Below are 19,020 nucleotides of genomic sequence, written 5' to 3'. Positions count from 1 at the left end.
AAACCCATTCTGATTAATTTGAAATTATCTAGTAGATGAAATAAAATATAATAATATAGATTATATGTTTTAAAATAGATTATATAGTGAACTCTACAATCTATTAGTAAACCTAGAGTCTCCACATCTAAAATCTTCTCTCTCTGGTCAGAGCTCCCTATGTTTGCCATACTTAATCATTGTAGTGTGTTCAAAAAGCACATCAAACATGTAAAAAATGTCTTTTTTGTTTGGTTGTGGTTTTTATTGCTGAGGCATTTGGAGTCTAGTGACTTGCACAGCAAGGAAGTACTAAGTGTCTGAGGCCAGAATTTTACTCAGGCCTTCAAGGCCAGTTGGAACATGGAAAAAAAATAAAAAAAAAAATTAAGTGCCTATATATACAGGGCTACCCATGTGCCACTGTCTCCCAAACCTTTCTTACTTTTCCTTCCAAGATCTTTGAGATTGATAGGAGGAAACTTCCAAACTAATCATATTTATAGAAAAGCAATGATGGGGAAAGTGTATATATCTGGGCTCCTAGATGATAAGGGAAAGCAAAAGAAGAGTGTTGGAAGATACCAGTCTTCCCACTCCTTGTTCATTAGTCAGTGGAATTTTCAAAAGGTACCAATATAAGGATTAATAATTCTCCCTTTAGATAATCCAATCTCTGCCTCTGCACTACAATTTATATCTCCTCTGAAGCCCTGGTCTCCAACAGTCTAAGTTTTCAACAGGTAGAGACTTGGATCTCAGCAGCAGTAACCAATGTCACAATTACAGGCACTTTGGCCAATCTCAAAGAAGTCCCATAATCTCAATCCAAAGGCAGTTGCCACTGGTCTATTCATGCCCACATAGCACTTAGCCAACTTGGCTCCCAAAACAGCCACCAAATGTCCCCATCTCTTGCATGACAATCAGGAGATCTGAAATTTACTGGCAGCAGATAAAGGGGAAGAAACCAATTTTGTTTGCCATTATCCGACTCTCATATTTCTCTCTATCCTTTCTTGTAGCTACCAGGCCTAGAGCAGGCTCATCAAGATTCTTAATGAGGAGGATACATTCAGATCATCAAAAACTTCTTTCCTATTCCGTCTCTTCTTAACTAGCATCAACCTGAGCCAAGAGGTAAGCATTAATTTGAAAAAGATAAGAGAACATGGTCTATGTACAGATTACATTGCCTTAAGGCACAAAATAGAACCAGCTCCTTTGCTTTCTAAGGACAGCCTGTAAATTCCCCTTCAATATAGCTATAATTTCCTTCTGCCTCATTTTACTTATAGCAAGAATACTAAAGTGACTTTGATCAATCAATGAATAAATATTTATTTCCATTCACAGCCAAATGGCTTTTCCATATTTAGTTATTCTAATCTTTAGAAGTCAGATGTGATCTGTTACCAGAACCATAAATGAAACTTTTCTGACATGGCTGAATTTGTCAAGACTTGTATAGAGCCTCTGACAATCTATAAAAAGAATGTATTAATTGTAATAATATACAAAAAAGATGTCAAGTCATTTTGAATGAATGAAAAAAATCAAATACTTACTATGAGGCAAGCACTGTGCTAAGCCCTGTGAATAAAAATTCAAATTTGAAACAGCAGTTACTGCCCTCAAGAAGCTTAATGGAAGAGACAGCAAATATAGGAGTACAGTGCATAGGGAAAGCAATTATGGTCTGGGAAGTTACAAAAATGATGAATGGAACAATAAAATAGCCAACTGGCATGGCATTTCCAGAGTCAAAGGTAGTAGTTATTTTGATTGGCACTTTGGGAGAATGAGGAACTCTTTTCATTCCCTTGGTGCCAATATGATATCAAGAAGTATCTGAATCAAGGCGATTGGCTTTAAAAAGGATAGTTAATTTCCTCCCTTACTCTCTTCATTCATGTCTTGAGATTGTATAAAAGGAGGTAATAGCTTTTCCACTCCACCAAAAATGGCTACCTAATCACATATAGCAGCCAACATAAAATGCTGGTTTGGATGAATTTGAGACTGGATCTCAGAGGTTGTGGTGGCTGCTTCCATTTTGGGTTTCTTTCCTGAGCATAGAAGACCAAACAGAGATCCTAAGTTGAATGTATCCAGCCTTGGAAGTATTCTTATGAGTTCCTACTGCTGGCTGTACTTTGAAAGGAAGCCCATCAACTATTATGTCATTTTTTAGAAATAATGACCATTAGCAAGAGGATACAACTCAGACTCTGGCATAGCTTGCGATTCTTTCTGCACCTTAGAGGAAGATAGTATAGAACCAAATCAAAAGTGAAATGTTTATTTAGCAGTCAACCAAATGTTTCAGAATTTGTTGTTTTAAGAGTCAGTTTCTTAGAAGACTATAGCAGTATTCTTTGTTGTTCAGTCAGTGATGTCTAATTCTTTGTGACCCTATCTGAGGTTTTCTTGGCATTGATACTGGAGTAGTTGCTAATTCTCTCTCCAGCTCATTTTACAAATGAGGAGATTGAGATAAACAGGGTTAAGTGGCTTGCCTATCTAGTAAGTTGTCTGAGGCCAGATTTGAACTCAAGAAGATGAGTTTCTCCCCTGACTCCAGGCTGAGTATTCTATCCATCATACCACTTACCTTTCCTGTTATTAGTTATTACTGCTACTTTTTTAAGTCTTTTGTCAATGCATGCTTTTGAATCTCTCATGTCTAGCATTCTTTTTATATTGAAGAAATAAATAACTATGTCTGACCTAAATTGCATATTGAATAACCTAACACATCCCCTACCTTTGTGGAAACCCTAAAAATGACTGAAATCTAAGCTTTAAGTAATTCTCCCAGAGCACCAGAGTAGGGGCTTAAAGAGACTGAGTCTAAGGGGAAAGAGTTTAATCCCTCTCTCTAGAATTCATACCCAGAACTACATCTACCATACATACTTAATTCCAGAGCTGAGAAGGGCCTCTTAGTAAATAGGGATCACTCATCCTTCTGGGGCCAAAAGTGTCACCATCAATTTTACTGTTTATACACACACACACACACACACACACACACACACACACACACACACACACACACACACACAGCTTTATTTTCCACCAAAATAACCCTGATACTTTATTTGTAGGATTAAAACAGAGATGAAAAAGAAAAAAGGCAAAGGAAAAGAGGCATGGAAAAAGGATAGTCAAAGACCAACTTTCCTGCTCTAAATGTTAGACAGGAATACTATAGCCTAAGGAAAGGGTGTGTGTAGTGCTGTGGAACAAAGTCACTCCAGTTATATTTATGCAAAAGTATTATCTTCCTTAGCAATTCATCCCTACATAAATGACACCTATTCTGATTATGATTTTATTATGAAACACTCTTGGGAATGAATATTTTATGAAAACTTAAATATTTATATCCACATTTTGAAGTTTCAAGGGTAAGGTGATAGAAGATACTGACCAGAAATACTAAGCATTCAGAAGAGGTTTTCTTCAGGAAAAGTGTCATCTATATTGTGTTAATTTTCACCAACTTTACTAAAAAAATTACTATGACATTTAAAATCAAAATTCAAAACATTATTTCTGAATAAAATAAGTAAACATTTATTGCATGGTCATAATTTTCTTGCATATTTGTATCATTTTGGAGCATAAGTTTTTATTTAAAATGAATGTTCCAAATGACATAAAATTCTCATCTGAAAAGAACTTAACTAATAAAAATTTCACAAAATTTCACTCCCAGAATCCACAAAAGTGAATTCTTATCTCAAAGAATACTTTGTACTATGGAAACATAAAAATATGATTTCTCTGGGTAACACAATGCTAGTCTTTTTGTTGTCCCATATTTAAGATAACTAGGGCAGTGAGATGATTCAGTGGATAGAGCACTGGACCTGGAGTTAGGAAGACTCACTGAGTTAAATGTTTCAAATTTTTCTGTTATAGAATATTTAAAGGTAATTTTTCTTCTTGACATACCTTTCCCTCCCTCATATTCTTTACATATGTTAGTCATGTGCCAATGAACTTTATGTTGCAATGATATGAACCAATTTCTATTAAGCCATTAATTTCTATCACTGAGAAACTAATGTATTTTTTAACCCACAGATTGCCAGGAATTTTTCTTGAAGTGTTTAAAAAAAGATGCCATTCTAATTCTCCTTCTTATTCTCTCTTCCTCATCTCACATCACCCAGATGCCTTCTATCATTCTCTTCCTTTATCACTCTCTTACAGGAAGAGGTGGCTATTCTCCTTTTCAAGGCAAACCCTTCTACATGCACAAGTGATATCATTCTATCCTTTGTTCTCTAGCAGATTGCTTTTTTTTTTTTTTTTTACTCCTACTTTTTCACTTATTTCATTCTTTGTCTACTGGTTGCTTCCCTACTCCTTATAAACATGCTTATGTATCACCTAGGCTCAAAATCCCTCCCTTAATCCACTCATCCCAGCTAGTTATTTTTCTATAACTGATATAAGATACCTATATGTGTATAAATATATATACACATTTATACATAAAGATATAGGAGATATAGTATATGTTGTGTGTGTGTTTGTGTGGGTGATACTGCCCATTAGACATTTTGAACTAGATGTACCATAAACATCTTAAACTAAACATATTCAAACACATCTTCTCCTCTTCTGAACTAACTTCCTTATTTCTTTTAGAGATACCAACTAGTCCCTGAGACTCCCAACCTGCGTGTTGTCTTGAATTCTACTCTCCCTTGCTCCTGATATTCACTCTGTTGACTAACCCTATCAGTTTTGCCTACTACACACATCCCCACTCATACTCAACCTTTCTCTCCTCTGACTCTGCTGCCATGCTAGTCAAAGCCTTATCACCTTACATTCATATTATTGCAATAGCTTACTGATTGGGCTTCCTGCTTAGTGTCTCCTCACTCCAGTCCATCCACCATACAGCTACCAAATTGATTTTCCTAAAGTGCAAGTCTGATGATGTCAATCGCTACTCAATAAACTTCAGTGGTTCCCTATCATCTCAAAGATCAAATATAAAATCTTGTCCTTGACATTTGAAGTGTTTCACAACCTGGTTTCCTCTTACCTTTCAGACCATCTCACACCATACTCAGTACCACATACTCTTCAATCAAATGACGCTAGCCTCTTTGCTGTCCCTCATATAACATAATTGGGGCAGCTAAATGATTCAGTAGAGAGGATGTTGGGAATGGAATTAGGAAGATCTTAATTCAAGCCTGACTTCAGCCATTTATTAGATGATCCTGAGTAATTCATTTAACTCTGTTTGACTAGTTTCCTCATCTGTAAAACTAACTGGAGAAGAAAACCCCAAATAAGACACGGAAAGTCAGATATGATTAAACAACAACAACATAAAACATAAGACAATTCACCTCTTGACTCCAAAACATTTCCCTACCTGTCTCATATGCCTGAAATACTATCCCTCCACATCTCTACTTCCTGGCTTTCCTGATTTCCTTCAAGTTCCAACTAAAAGTATATCTTTTACAAAACACCCTTCTTTATCCCTTATAATTCTAGTGTCTTCACTTTGTTAACTATCTCCAATAAATCCTATTTACATATAGCTGTTTGCATTAGCCTGTGAGCTTCTTGGAGCAGGAACTATCTTTTACTTTTCTTTATATCCTCAGCACTTAGTACAGTGCTTGGCACATAATAAGTGTTTAATAAATATTGACTAACTTTCCACAAAATATGTGGGAAAACAGACTCTCCTTACAAAGAACTAACTATTTAATGGGAGAGGATAATAAATATTTGCAAACATCTTATACTCAGGATCCATAGAAAATAATTAATAGAGTGAAGATACTAGAATTAAGAAAGGTTGGGAAAGGCTTCCTATTGAAGATGGCATTGGGGTTTAAAGGAAGCCAAGGAAGCCAGGAAGCAGAGATGAGGAAAGAAAGCATTCCTGGAATGAAAAAAAGGCAGAGAAACTGCCCAAACCCAAGAAAAGAACTGCCTTGTTCTTTTTTTTTTTTAACTTTTTATTTTCAAAACATATGCATAAATAGTTTTCAACATTCACCCTTGCAAAATCTCATATTCCAATTTATTTTCTCCCTCCCTTCCTGCCATCCCTTCCTCCCAGACCGCAAGTAATCCAATATATGTTAAACATGTGTAATTCTTATAGATATAGATATATATACACATATATCCATAATTATCATGCCACACAAGAAAAATATGATAAAAAAGAGAAATAAAATAAAACACAAGCAAACAACAACCAAAAAAGTAAAAATTCTGTATTGTGGTCCATATCTAGTCCCCACAATCCTCTCTGTGGGTCCAGATAATTCTCTCCATCACAAGACCTTGGAACTGGCCTGAATCACCTTACTGTTAATAAGAGCCATATCCATCAGAAGTGATCATCATATAATCTTGTTATAGCTATGTGCAATGTTCTCTTAGTTCTGCTAACTTCACTTAGCCAGTTCATGTAAGTCTCTCCAGGCCTCTCTGAAATCATCTTCCTGATCATTACTTATAGAACAATAATATTCATAACATTCATATACCATAACTTATTCAGCCACTCTCCAACTGATGGGCATTCACTTATTTTCCAATTCCTTTCCACTACAAAAAAAGGGCTTATACAAACATTTTTGCCCATGTGGGTCCTTTTCACTTTTTTATGATCTCTTTGGGGTACAGGTCCAATAGAGACACTGCTGGATCAAAGCATATGCATTGAACTGTCTTTTCATGAAAAAGAAAGGAAGCTACTGTCAATGGGACTGAAAAGTAGGTAGTGAGGAGTAAGAAGCTTGGAAAGTTAGGAGGAAACTAAATTTTGAAGAATTTTGAATGCCAAATAGAGTATTTTGTATTTGATCCTGGAGGTAATAGGGAGCCACTGGAATTTATTATGTAGTGAGTGTGACATGGTGGAATACATTCTTTAGAAAACTCACTTTAGTAGTGATTTGGAAATGGTAGAGAAGTAAGGAATATATGATAGTTTAGGCGTGAAGTAATGAAGCCCTGCATCAGACTAGTGGTAATATTAAAGAAGTAGACATACTTGAAAGATGTTGCAAAGGTGGAGAGATCAGACCTTGAAAACAGATTGGAAATGGGAAATGAGTGAGGATCAAATGATGAAACATAGATTAGACTAGGAGATTGGTGTTGCACTAATAAGTAATTTATTAATATAAAATAATAAGGATTTAAGAGAGAAGGTAGTTTAAGGTAATAGATAATGAGAACAGTTTTGGACCTGTTGAGCATGATTGGAGGTCAACAGAGAGGTTGGGACAGGATATGTAGATTTGAGAATTGTCAGCATAGAGTTGGGAATTAAATCTATGAGAATTTATTAGCTCACCAAGTTGAAGCAACATATATGGAAAAGAAAAGATTTAGAATGAAACTCTAGAAGTCATGATCAGGATGAAGACCAGCAAAAGAGACTAAGAAGGACCCTCACAAAGTAAGTAGAGAACCAGGAACAGAGAGAAAAAAGGAGTGTCAAAATCAAGGAATGATCAACAGTATCAAATCTCAAGGTCAAGTAGAATGAAGGACTGAGTGAACTCCATTGGATTTGACAATTAAGAGATCATTGATGACTTTGGAGAAAGTAATTGTGGCAGAATGATAAGATCAGAAACCAGATTTTAAGGAATTAATAAAAGAGTGAGAGGAGGAAAAGTGGAGGCATCTATTGTAGGTGACTTTTTTTGAGTTTAGCCACAAAAGGCAAAAAAGTTATGGAATGATAGTGGAGTTAGAAAGATGAAGGTATTTTTTTTTCAGGTTGAGAAGATATGGGTATATTTGTAGGCAGTAGGAGATAAACCATTAGACAGAGATTGAAAGTAAGTAATAGAATGGGGATGTTAAAAGTGGCAAACTTTTGTAAGAGACTGGATAGAATGAGATGGTTTGAACACATAGAATTTAGATTTGTTAAGAAGTAAAATAGTTCATTAGTTGACATTACTTCCAACAAAGGGGGAAAAAAGAATCCTGGATAAGAAAGAAAACATAGTATTTCTATTTTCTTCATACCTTAAACTAAATTAGAAAGGAGTCAAGGAGAATTTTCCAACTTATTATTACCAGAAATTGGCAACTCCCTGCATTTTTACATTCAAGATTTGAAATTTCAAATAGTTAAAATGCTGCTTGTTCCCAGCTAACACCCAACCCAAAGGTCCCACTCATTGCAACTATTGCTACTTTTGTCTTGGAAGAATTTTTTAAAGTCCCTTAAAAAGAAATATAAGGAGCCATCTGAAGCAGCCTCTTCATGCTAAAAGTTCATTTCAAGCATGTCAACTTTCACACTATTAAATATTACTTATGCCTGGACCATCACATATTCCTTACTTCTCTCCCATTTCCAAATCACTACTAAAGTGATTTTTGTAAAGAGTGTATTCCACCATGTCATGCCCACTACATAATAAATTCCAGTGGCTCCCTATTACTTCCAGGATCAAATACAAAACAATCTATTCTTCTAGCTAGCTCTTCTCAGAACCTCCATTTTACAGAAGTATCCAGGTCATCCATATCTTCCTTTTTCTCTGGGCTCCACTCCTAATTTTCTGAGCTTTCTTTATTATGACCCTTATATGGAAGCTTTTTCTTCTCTTCTTTGTTCCCTTAAGCTTTTCTTCTGTTTTTTGTGTATTATCTTAGTCCATGAGAATGTAAACCAGAGTTGTTTGGTTTTTTTTTTTTTTGTATTTATATTCTTAGCACTTAGTACAGTGTCTGGCATATAGTAAGAACTTGAAGACTTGTTCATTTGCTCTGTTGATTTTTCTACTCTCTGGACTTTCTAGATTACAATTCTCTAGAGTAAAGAGAGTGGCCTATATTATCTAAAGATGTTAAGTCAAATTAAAATATCAAAACTAGACAAGCAAAATAAACTTTTTTTAAAACTTCCCTTTTATGAAAATGAAAGAAAAAATTTAAAAGATAAAAGTTTCTCTGAGGATTTGGGGCTTGGGGCACTTGATTCTAAAATTTAAAGGGCCACAAAACAAGATTTTTTAAAAAGGCAAAAAGTAAAATTACAGCCTCCAAAGTAATAATATCTCATTCATTGCTAGACCTTGAGAAAATGTTAGTATTATAAAATTAGCTCCTGACCATTTATATATTCCTTATTCTATTGAAATATACAGAGAAAGAGGAAGGGATACATGAAAAGTAGGAAGAAATAGAAAAGAAAAAGATGATGAAGAAAAGCCAACATCTGATTCAAGAGTGATGAAGTAATGACTATAATTATTTGCTATCTAAGTCCTTAGTAATTTAAAAAGAAAGAAAAACGGAAAAGATTTTGGATTCTGTCCTTTAATACCAGCTGAGAGCAAATTTTCCTGTTTCTTCTTTATACATCAAAATTCCACCACAAAAACCTAGATCTGAATTCTAGTAAAAACCTCTTTCCCAATTTAACTCTCATTCCTACCAATTGATGCCATCTATGAATTAAAGAGTGGGTCTGAGAAGAAATACAAATGCATTTGCAGTATGCAGTTTGGTAAGAAAGTACCAAGATATCATTAAAAGACTTAAATGAATCTTTAATGAATCTTAAATGAAACAGATAAAAAATTTTTACCAGATGTGACCAACAAATTAATCTAGTTGGGTTCTATAATTTTGAGGGGCATTCTTTCAGAGCACAGTCAATAACTATAGGGAAATAAAATTTTGAATCTATTAGAAAGCCTAGCTCAAGAACACTAAAAACTTATTAGCCTACTACTTTTTACCAATATCGCTTTTCCTATGCAGTTAATATTTCTAAAATCATTTGAGAATTGAAAAGAATGTTAGAAACAGTTTAACCCAGTGGTTCTCAAACTTTTTGGTCTCAGGATCCCTTTCTTCTCTCAAATATTATTGAGGCTCCCAAAGAGCTTTGGCTCATGTGAATTATTTCTAACAGCATTTATCATATTAGAAATTAAAACTGATAACATTTAAAACTATTTATTAAGTTACCAAAAAATAACAATAATAAAGTTATATTACATGTACAGTTATAATAATATGTTAACATAATATTTAAATGAAAAATAATTTATTTTCCAAAACAAAATAAATTTACTGAGAAGAGTGAAGTTTTTAAAAACATATTTTTGTAAATATCTTTAATGTCCAACTCCATAGAAGACAGCTAGATTTTCACATCTGCTTCAGCATTCAATTTATTATAATCTATTGTTCTTGTTGAAGTACATGAAAAAAAGTCCAGCCATACACAGAGGTATATTTGGAAAAGGGAACAGTACTATACTTCTTGTTCTTGTTGTTTCCTCAAAGGGTCCTTAAAAAATTCTTGAAGACCCCTAAGAGATCTACCAACTTCATCTTGAGAACTATTAACCTAATTTAACCTCTTTATTTTACAGATAAGGAAACTGAGGCCAAGTGGTGAAGAGTGACTTAGTCCAATGTCAAAAAGGCAGTCAACTTCATAGTTGAAGCTAAAAACTAAGTTTATACTCACTCTAAGAGTTAAGTTACTCTAAGTTTATACTAACTCTGTGTCATGGGTCTCTGGCAGTCAGGTGAACACTTTGTACAGGGTTTTGTGATAACATTTGTAAAGCTCTTAGCTCAGTATATAGCAAGTAATAGATGCTTGATAAATGCTTGTTCATTTCCTTCCTTCTTAATTTTAGTTTAGGCCAAGAAGATACATCATGGATCTCAGAATATATTCATGTTTTTAAATTCATGAAATACATATTATATATGTATACATAGATATAAGATTACATAGGAAATCAATCTTATTGAAATATAGACATCAAAATATGCATTTAAAAACCCATAGACCCCAGATTATGATTCCACAGATAGGTTTATCCAGGGTTCATTTATTTACATCTTACCATCTCTCTCTCCTGATGACTATTCATACAGATTCTTTTACCCAGACCAACTTAAGACATAAAGGTTCTCCAGAATATGTTCAACCAAGATCACAGGAAGACCTGGAAAATTTTGTTTTACCATCACGTTTTCTTATAAGTTCACCTTCTCCAATTGTGAACTCTCCTTTGTATGAAAGAATCACAGACATAGTCTGACAGCAAATTCTACATCTGAAAAATTCCACATCTGTAAGTTCCTAACTTCTTTACAGAAGGAAAGGAAGTGTTTCATCATCTGTTTCCCTGGAAAAGCTATCTTGGTCATTACAATTAATGATTGTAAGATTACATTGGATACAATGCTGAGGGTCAAAAAGATTTGAGTTCCAATTCCTCCTCACATAGTTACTAAGTGTGTGAAACAGGGATACTAAGAGCTCTTAACCCCTCCCCCCATTATGGTGAGGATTGTAATATTCTTAGATTTCAGTGTTATTTTCATTTGCTTTTTTGTAGAAGTTATTCATGCCAGTTTCCTGGTTCTGCTCATTTCACTGTGCTTCAATTCATATAGTTATGGAAGATGTTTTCAACAGCACCAGCAAACAGAAGCTAATACACACACACAAGAGTGACAATGCTAGGAGCAGTTGTAACATCTGCCATCTAATTTATTATTTGACAAGGAAATACAACTACTTCTGCATAATATTGCAGAGTTTGGGGTTGTTGAAACTAAAGGGAATAAGAATTATATAGTATCTACTACAGATAATAGATACTATAGGCTTAAGTGCTTTAGTTGTCTAATCCTCACAATAATTCTGAGTAGTAGGAACTATTAATATCTTTATTTCACACAGCTAGTGAGTGTCTGAGTAAGAATTTGAATTCAAATCTTCCTGGCTCCAGGTCTGGCATTCTATTCACTCTACCACCTACCTCCCTCAAGAGACTAGTCTGGAAAGTTACAGGAATAAATATGCTTCCTAAACACCCTATGTTGTTTTAAAAAAAAAAAAAGTTCTGTAATTCAACAGACAGTAGAAAGTGTATTTATTTAGAAACCAACTTATCTATAATATATACTCATAAGCATTTTATTGCATTTAGCTTTACTGAGAGCTTCGCAGACATATTTTTTACAAATTGAAGGTTTGTGGCAATCCCACATCAAACAAGTCTATGTTTGTATGTACGTGAACATATGCTCACAATGAGTCTCTGTCACATTTTGGTAACTCTTGAAATAGTTCAAACTTTTTCATTATCATCTGTTATGTGATTTGTGATCAGTGATCTTTGGTGATATAGTTTAATTATTTTTAGATTCCACTGTGCCCACATTAGAGAGCAAACTTAATCAATAAATGTCATGTGTGCTCTGTCAGCCCCACCAGCCTACCCTTCTGTATCTCTCTCCTTCACTTCTAGTCTCCCTATTCTTTAAGACACAACAATATTGAAACTAAGCCAATTAATAACCCTCCAATGGCCTCTTAGTATTCAATTAAGAGTCAGTCTATGTAGCAATTTCATTGTTGTCTTATTTTAAGAAATGCCCCAGCCTCCCCAACCTTCAGCATCTACCACTCTGATTGGTTAGCAGCCATCACTGAAGCATCCATCAACAAAAAGATTATAACTCACCAAAGGCCCAGATGATAGTATTTTTTTAAACAATGAAGTATTTTTCAATTGTTATTACCTTTTTTTAGATATAATACTATTGTACACTTAGTAGACTTAAGTATAGCGTATATTATTTATATGCCCTAGAAAACCAAAAAATTTGCTTTATTGAGGGTTTTGAAACCAATCCCATAATATCTCTGAGATATGTCTGTATTCCCTATTCAGTATTAAACTTCCAAAGGATACCTCCTGCTAAGAATGCTTATTCAGGGTGTTAAAGACAATTGCCATTGATCTTCATATTAATAAAACAGGAGGCAAAAAAATCCAGCTAAAATCAGAATGAGAAGTCATCCTTCTCAGCCACCTCTTCTTTATCTACATAAATAAAATAAAATGCCCTAGTAGTATCTACATTCCAAAGCATATAGTACATATAGATAGTATAATATGATTTTTTCTAGTGGGGAGTGGGATGAAAGGAAGTAGTAGTTAGCAAAGGACAACAAGGACTTTAAGGATAGGAGTTTTGTTTGGAGCTTTCTTCAAGTTTTAAAGGACTATCATATGGAGAGATTAAGCATGTTCTGTTTGGCTCCAAAAGGTAGAACTAGAAACAATAGTTGGAAGCATTAAAGAGATAAATTTCCATAGGCTTTATGACAGGAAAATCTTCCCAACAATTCAAGTTGTCTCAAAGTATAATAAATTAGTCCAAGAAGTAGTGGCTCTTCCTGCTTGGTGGTCTTCAAGTAGAGGCTAGACAATAGTAGACTATACATTATATTGGGGATTCTCTTTGGATTGGGCTAGTTGGATGCTAAAAGAGATTCTACTTCTCAAATCTTGTAATTCTATTACATTTATGTAGCGTAACTCTAATCAAATGAGCATCTATTTTATTTCCAGTTCTTTGAAACCAAAGGGAAAAAATGTTGCTATTAATGTTTTGGCATATATGAAACTTTTGTTTATATCTTTGACTTCGTTTATGTATATACATAACAATAGGATCTATGGGTTGATGAATAATTATAATCACTTAAAAAATTTTTTTGCATTAACTCCAAATTTTCTTCCAAAATGGTCAAACCAATTCACAACTCCACTAACAACATATTGGTATACCCATCTTCCTTTACTTCTTCCAACAAACAATTAAAATCTTTAAGATACAAAGTAAAAAGGAAAATAAGTCCTCCTTTAAGGAATGTACTTTCTAGTGCTAATGAAACAAAAAGAACAGTTTATTTGGTGTCAGAAGACTTGGATTTGAATCTCACTTCTACTACTCACTGCCTGTGACTGTGGACAAGTTAATCTCCGTAAGTCTTAGTTTCCCTATTTGAAAATAAAGACCTCGGAAGTCTCTTTTGGCTCCTAATCTATGTAACTGCTTACATATGTGTTTGGAAAATTTCTATATATATTAGATGTAATATCTTTATCATAGATTAAGTGATGCAAAGTTTTCCCCCTCCAATTAGCAATTTCCCTATTTATTTTACCTGCACTGATTTTATTCATGCAAAAACTTCAACAGCAATCTGCTGTTCACCTTTTGTTTTCTAAGAACACCAATGATATCACAAAGTGATATTTTTTCTTCCATGTGAAGTATATTTAAGTGAGGCAACATGGAAATGTTAATTGAGTATGCTTGCCCAAACTATTGGCTGCCTGTCCAACTCAAATATATACATACAGTAGTGAGACCAATCCCATATTATCTTGATCATGATCATATAGTCTGGCTAAAGACAAATTATGCTTTTTTAATTAAATGTTACAATGATATTTTTCATTTTCTTCTTCCTTTTATTTCTTTCTTCTATCCTCCCTTCCTTCCTTTCCCTCTTTTAAAAAATTTTTCTATTCTGTTGTTCTTGTTTTTGAGATTGGGTCTCCCTATGAAACCTTTGATTGGAAACAAAGCAGCCACTCATAGGCCTATTCTCAATATTGATTGACATAGAAGTTTTGACCTGTGCATTTTTTCCAACTTGGCCAGTTTGGCAGCCTAGTAGTTTTCCACCCCTCGAGGATGTAACATATTGGTGCTTGACAGTACACGTGCCCTATCAGTTTTATCCCTACCAAATCTCAGAATTCTGGAATTTAATTGATCTATCATTCTCAGTTTCCCCAGCAGAAGGGACTATAGGCATTCATTACTTTACCTGGCTCCCCATAGTTTCAAAGCTCATTATATTCCTAAAACACACTTGAACCTGAAAACACTTAAAGATTGAGTTCTGGAAGTCATGTTGTAGGAGAAAGCAAGAGATGATTATTTTAAAATAAATCAATAAATGTTTATCTGCTGAACTCCTACTAACAACAAAATTATAGCTCTTAGTCTCACCATGGCTTATAATCTATTTAAAGACGTGACAAATAGATTTATTAAAAAAAATTAACAGTTCAAAGCAAAAAGTAAGAACCATGTAAACTATGGGAGTGATTAAAATTGTAAGGCAGCTAGAGTGCTGGTCCTAGAATCAGGAAGATTTCTCTTCCTGAATTCAAATCCAAGCCCAGACACTTACTAGCTGTGTGATCCTGGGCAAGTCACATAATCCTATTTGCCTCAGTTACCTCATCTGTAAATGAGCTGGAGAAGGAAATGGCAAACCACTTCAGTATGTTTACCAAGAAAACCTATAAGGGTCACAGTTTCAATCAAACATGACTAAAAATAATTAATAAATAATAACAACAACAATTAAAACTGTATGAATTCAATTACAACTAATGTGGTCATGGAAAACTTTATGGAAGAGGTAGAATTTTTTGATCTTAAAGGATAGGTAAAGTTTAAGGAGGTAGAAAAAATTAAGAGGTCATTTTAGCATAAGAGAAGAATTAAGACAAAACACAAAACACATTTAGAAAATAAGTGGACTACGTGTGAAACAAAACATTCACATAAGGTTGAAAAGGTCAGCTAGAGTCAAATATTTTAGGATTGAGTATGAAACTGAAGAGTAAGTACTATCCTGTACTTAACTATTCTGTAGACTGGTGATCTTCAAAGGCAGTCCCAGGGAAGGTATGAGTAACCACTCAGAAGATAGGAAGATGGTAAGTTTCATTCCACCCTCCTTGGGATAGAAAGCCAAGGAACTTGTCTCAAACATAACCAAACCTATTTAAATTCCTCAGTACTCCTTTTGCTCCTTTTGCCCCCTCTTTCAGTTTTGCAACCTCCCAACTTCTCCCTGTTGACCTAGGAGAAGGTCCTTCAAGGATCTGTTTCCCAGATCACTTTGTTGCTGTGACTGGTGCTATTTGTAAAATGGAATCTCTGCTCTGGGGCAGTGACCAGTGAGTAAGGGCCCTCCTTCCTTCTGTTTTGGGTGGGGCTGCGTGAACAGATTTAGATGAGTTATGATCTGCATTCTCAGAATATTTTACATTGTCTTTTTTCTTTTTAATTTTTTTCAATTAATAAGCATTTATTTTCTCTCCTTCCTATCTCCCCATCCCCAAAGAAAAGAAAAAAGGAAAGAAAATCCTTTGCATAGCATATCTGCATACTCAACTCCAGCAAATTCCCTTATTGGCCATGTCTAAAAATGTGTGTCTCATTCTACATATTGAGCCATCATCTCTCTGTTAGGGGGTTATACAATAATTGGAATCATGAGTGATTATTGATCAGAAATTTTATGAATCCATCTTTTCTCAAAACTTCTTTATTCCTGTCAAGGGCAACATCATCCTAATAGTCACCAAGATTTGCAAGATGGTGTCATCTTCTATTCTACAATTCTTCCTCCCATATATTCAATTAATTGTCAAATATTGTTATTTCTTCCTTTAGTACATCTCTTACATTTGTCTCCATCTTTCTTCTCACACAGTTCAAAATGCCACCTTCTCATGAATCCTGATCCCAACTGTTAGTGCTTTTCAGGCCTAACTACCCTGTACTTAATTGTCTTGTATTTATTCTCTATGTAGTTATGTATGTTCTCCCCCCAACATAACATTAGGTCCTTAAAAGAAAGGATTGTTTTATTTTTTGTATTTGCATCCTCAGTAACTAGATCATGGTAGGTACTCAATAAGTGTTTATTGATTGGTTAATTGCCTTCAAGAACTCTCTCATTCAAAACACTTATTTAAAAATACCAGAAATTATTTTTAGTTTCTTCTATATATGTTTATTGAGATAGCTAAAATGTGACATCATCCTCTAATATGTTATCTGTATAAAAGGGTAATCATTAAAAAAAAGAACAGAAAACTAATCCTTCACATCCAATAAATCATATTATTCCTAGTATATTAAGTTTTTTTTTAATTGTCTTAAACTTACAACTTATCACTGCAGGAGGACATATTTGCCAATGGACTACAATTTGTTCTGCCAAATCCTACATTTTTATGAAGCATCAACTTGCTTTTCAGAGATGTCTTGATTTCTTGAAATGGAATATTATCAATATTTATTGGACTGGCTTTCTAGCTAGTATTCTGAAGAAAGTGATATAATAATAAAGCAACAGTAGCCCTAACATGTGAAGTGTATCTCCTTTAAAAATAATACAAAAGCAAAATATTAGATAGGATGATATTAATTATCTTAATATATTTTATTGAATCGAGATAGTCAAACAATGTTAACATCCAGGGTACAAGAAATCTAAAAGATGACTGCCAGAAATGTTTGCTGGACAATTTTCAATATATTGCACAAGAATTGTACTTGTGTGACTCAGAAATCAATAAAAATCTATAAAAGACTTAAGTATTTTCCCAATATATATGCCTATGTGTATCTCTAGTTTATAACCTGTCAGCAATTCACAATATGGATTTTAATCATCTATCTTGTTTCTGAAATTAAATAGCAATTACATATTAAGCTCAAAATACTGATGAGTAAAAAAATAGGAGGGAATAAAGATCATGTCCCATTATTCTCAGTAATATATAAGTGAACAAAGAAAACAAAGTAAAATAACAGCATAATAGTATGATTTTTAAAAAAAAATCTAGGTCAAAATATAATCTCTTATTTGTGTTCAATCATCTTCCCTTTTTTATTTTTATTAAAAAAAAGATTATAAGCAGAATACAGAACCTACTCTGATGAATTTACTTAGTACCAATCAAATATGCTAGAGAATTTACCATAAAGTGCTGTCTCTAAATAGATACATTCTCAAAGAAATCAGTGTGTATGAAAGTCAAAAAATAAACTCTCCTTTTTTTCTTTTATAAATTTTAGTCTCTCTACAAATAATTTTGGGACACAAATTATTTCATCCTTTAAAAAAAAATCTGATTACTTGGGGTTGAAAGGTTTCTATAAACCCCAATCAGCTCTATACTGTTACATCTCCAGTGGTCCAATTAGCCTGTCACTACAATGGTTTACTGCAACTCCACCCTCACCCCATCTCACTGTTAGAAAACTGCATTATTGTTAAGGTTTTCCAACATTTAAAAGCTCTTTATTTGGAGATCCAACTTCTCAGAGTTGTTCAATTAACTATAATGTATAATGTTAGGGATTTCTTAGCATATTAGACATCTTCTGCATCCCCAAATAATCACATCTTTATTAAGATATTGTAACAGATATAATGCCCTAAGATATACAACAAATACTTAATGCTTTTAATTTTTTTAAATATCCAATCATTTAATTCAGTGATCCACATCTATGATTTTAATAATAAGCAATGCAGTAAAAGGAGCAAAATCTCAGCGAAGGAACTTATTGCAAATGTCCAGATCAGCACCCCTTCTATTAACAGGTTGTAATATAAGACTTAGTCTATCATATGCAATATGAATGAAGTTTCATGTGTGATTTCTCTAAGTAATAAAAATCCTGAACTTTGAAAAATCAAGACTCTAGCATATTTTATATTTCATATCATTAATTTTCCAATTCTTTTGTCTCAAAATATAAAAGGAATAATCCCAAAATTCACTGTCTCTGCCATACTGAAATATGGGCAGGAAAGCAGCCCAATTCAGTACCATTCATTGCAATGGGAAATGTGTTCTGAACTCAAATTATGACTAACTTTTATACTTCTTAACCATTTCACTGCTGCAATTAAATGTCTAAAAATGGTCTCCATGGTAAGATAATACATTTTTGAAAATGCCTACAAAGCTAATAAGTTTATTTTAAAATGTGCCAATTTGAAAAGTATAGTCAGATAGTTTCTCTTAGTTTTTTTTTTTCCCCAGGCTCAGATTTTTCCTGTTAAAAGGCTACTCCCATAGCTAGAAACCTTTCTTAGCTGTCAAAAACTGAGATTCCCTTTGCAAACCATCTGGGCCACACCTTGTTTGGTCACCCAGGAGCTATGAAGTTGGAAGAAACATTTGTCTTGGTGGCCACAGGGAAATGAATACCAAGAATTAGATTTTCCACAGCTTACAACCATCAATTCCTAAACTGACCCATCTTCCAGTTTTGCTCTGCTAAGAGTCTAGTGTCATCAGCTACTAAATGTTTGTTGTTTTAGGGTCAGATAAGTAGGATGTGATG

General features: G+C 33.9%; 1 protein-coding gene and 1 long non-coding RNA gene across 4 annotated transcripts in view; one reads left to right on the top strand and one right to left on the bottom strand.

Moving 5' to 3' along the window:
- EML6 (EMAP like 6) overlaps nt 1–19,020 on the bottom strand; it is a 284,438-nt gene that overhangs the window by 262,470 nt on the left and 2,948 nt on the right. The window lies entirely within an intron of this gene.
- LOC141554716 (uncharacterized) overlaps nt 1–19,020 on the top strand; it is a 29,927-nt gene that overhangs the window by 8,799 nt on the left and 2,108 nt on the right. The window contains exon 2 of the long non-coding RNA XR_012485925.1: nt 1,005–1,119. This is a non-coding gene — a long non-coding RNA (uncharacterized LOC141554716). The remainder of the gene's footprint in view (nt 1–1,004; nt 1,120–19,020) is intronic.

This window comes from Sminthopsis crassicaudata, chromosome 2 (assembly GCF_048593235.1).
Source record: "Sminthopsis crassicaudata isolate SCR6 chromosome 2, ASM4859323v1, whole genome shotgun sequence".
NCBI classification, from domain to species: Eukaryota; Metazoa; Chordata; class Mammalia; order Dasyuromorphia; family Dasyuridae; genus Sminthopsis; species Sminthopsis crassicaudata.
This window is presented reverse-complemented; position numbering and strand designations above follow the sequence as displayed.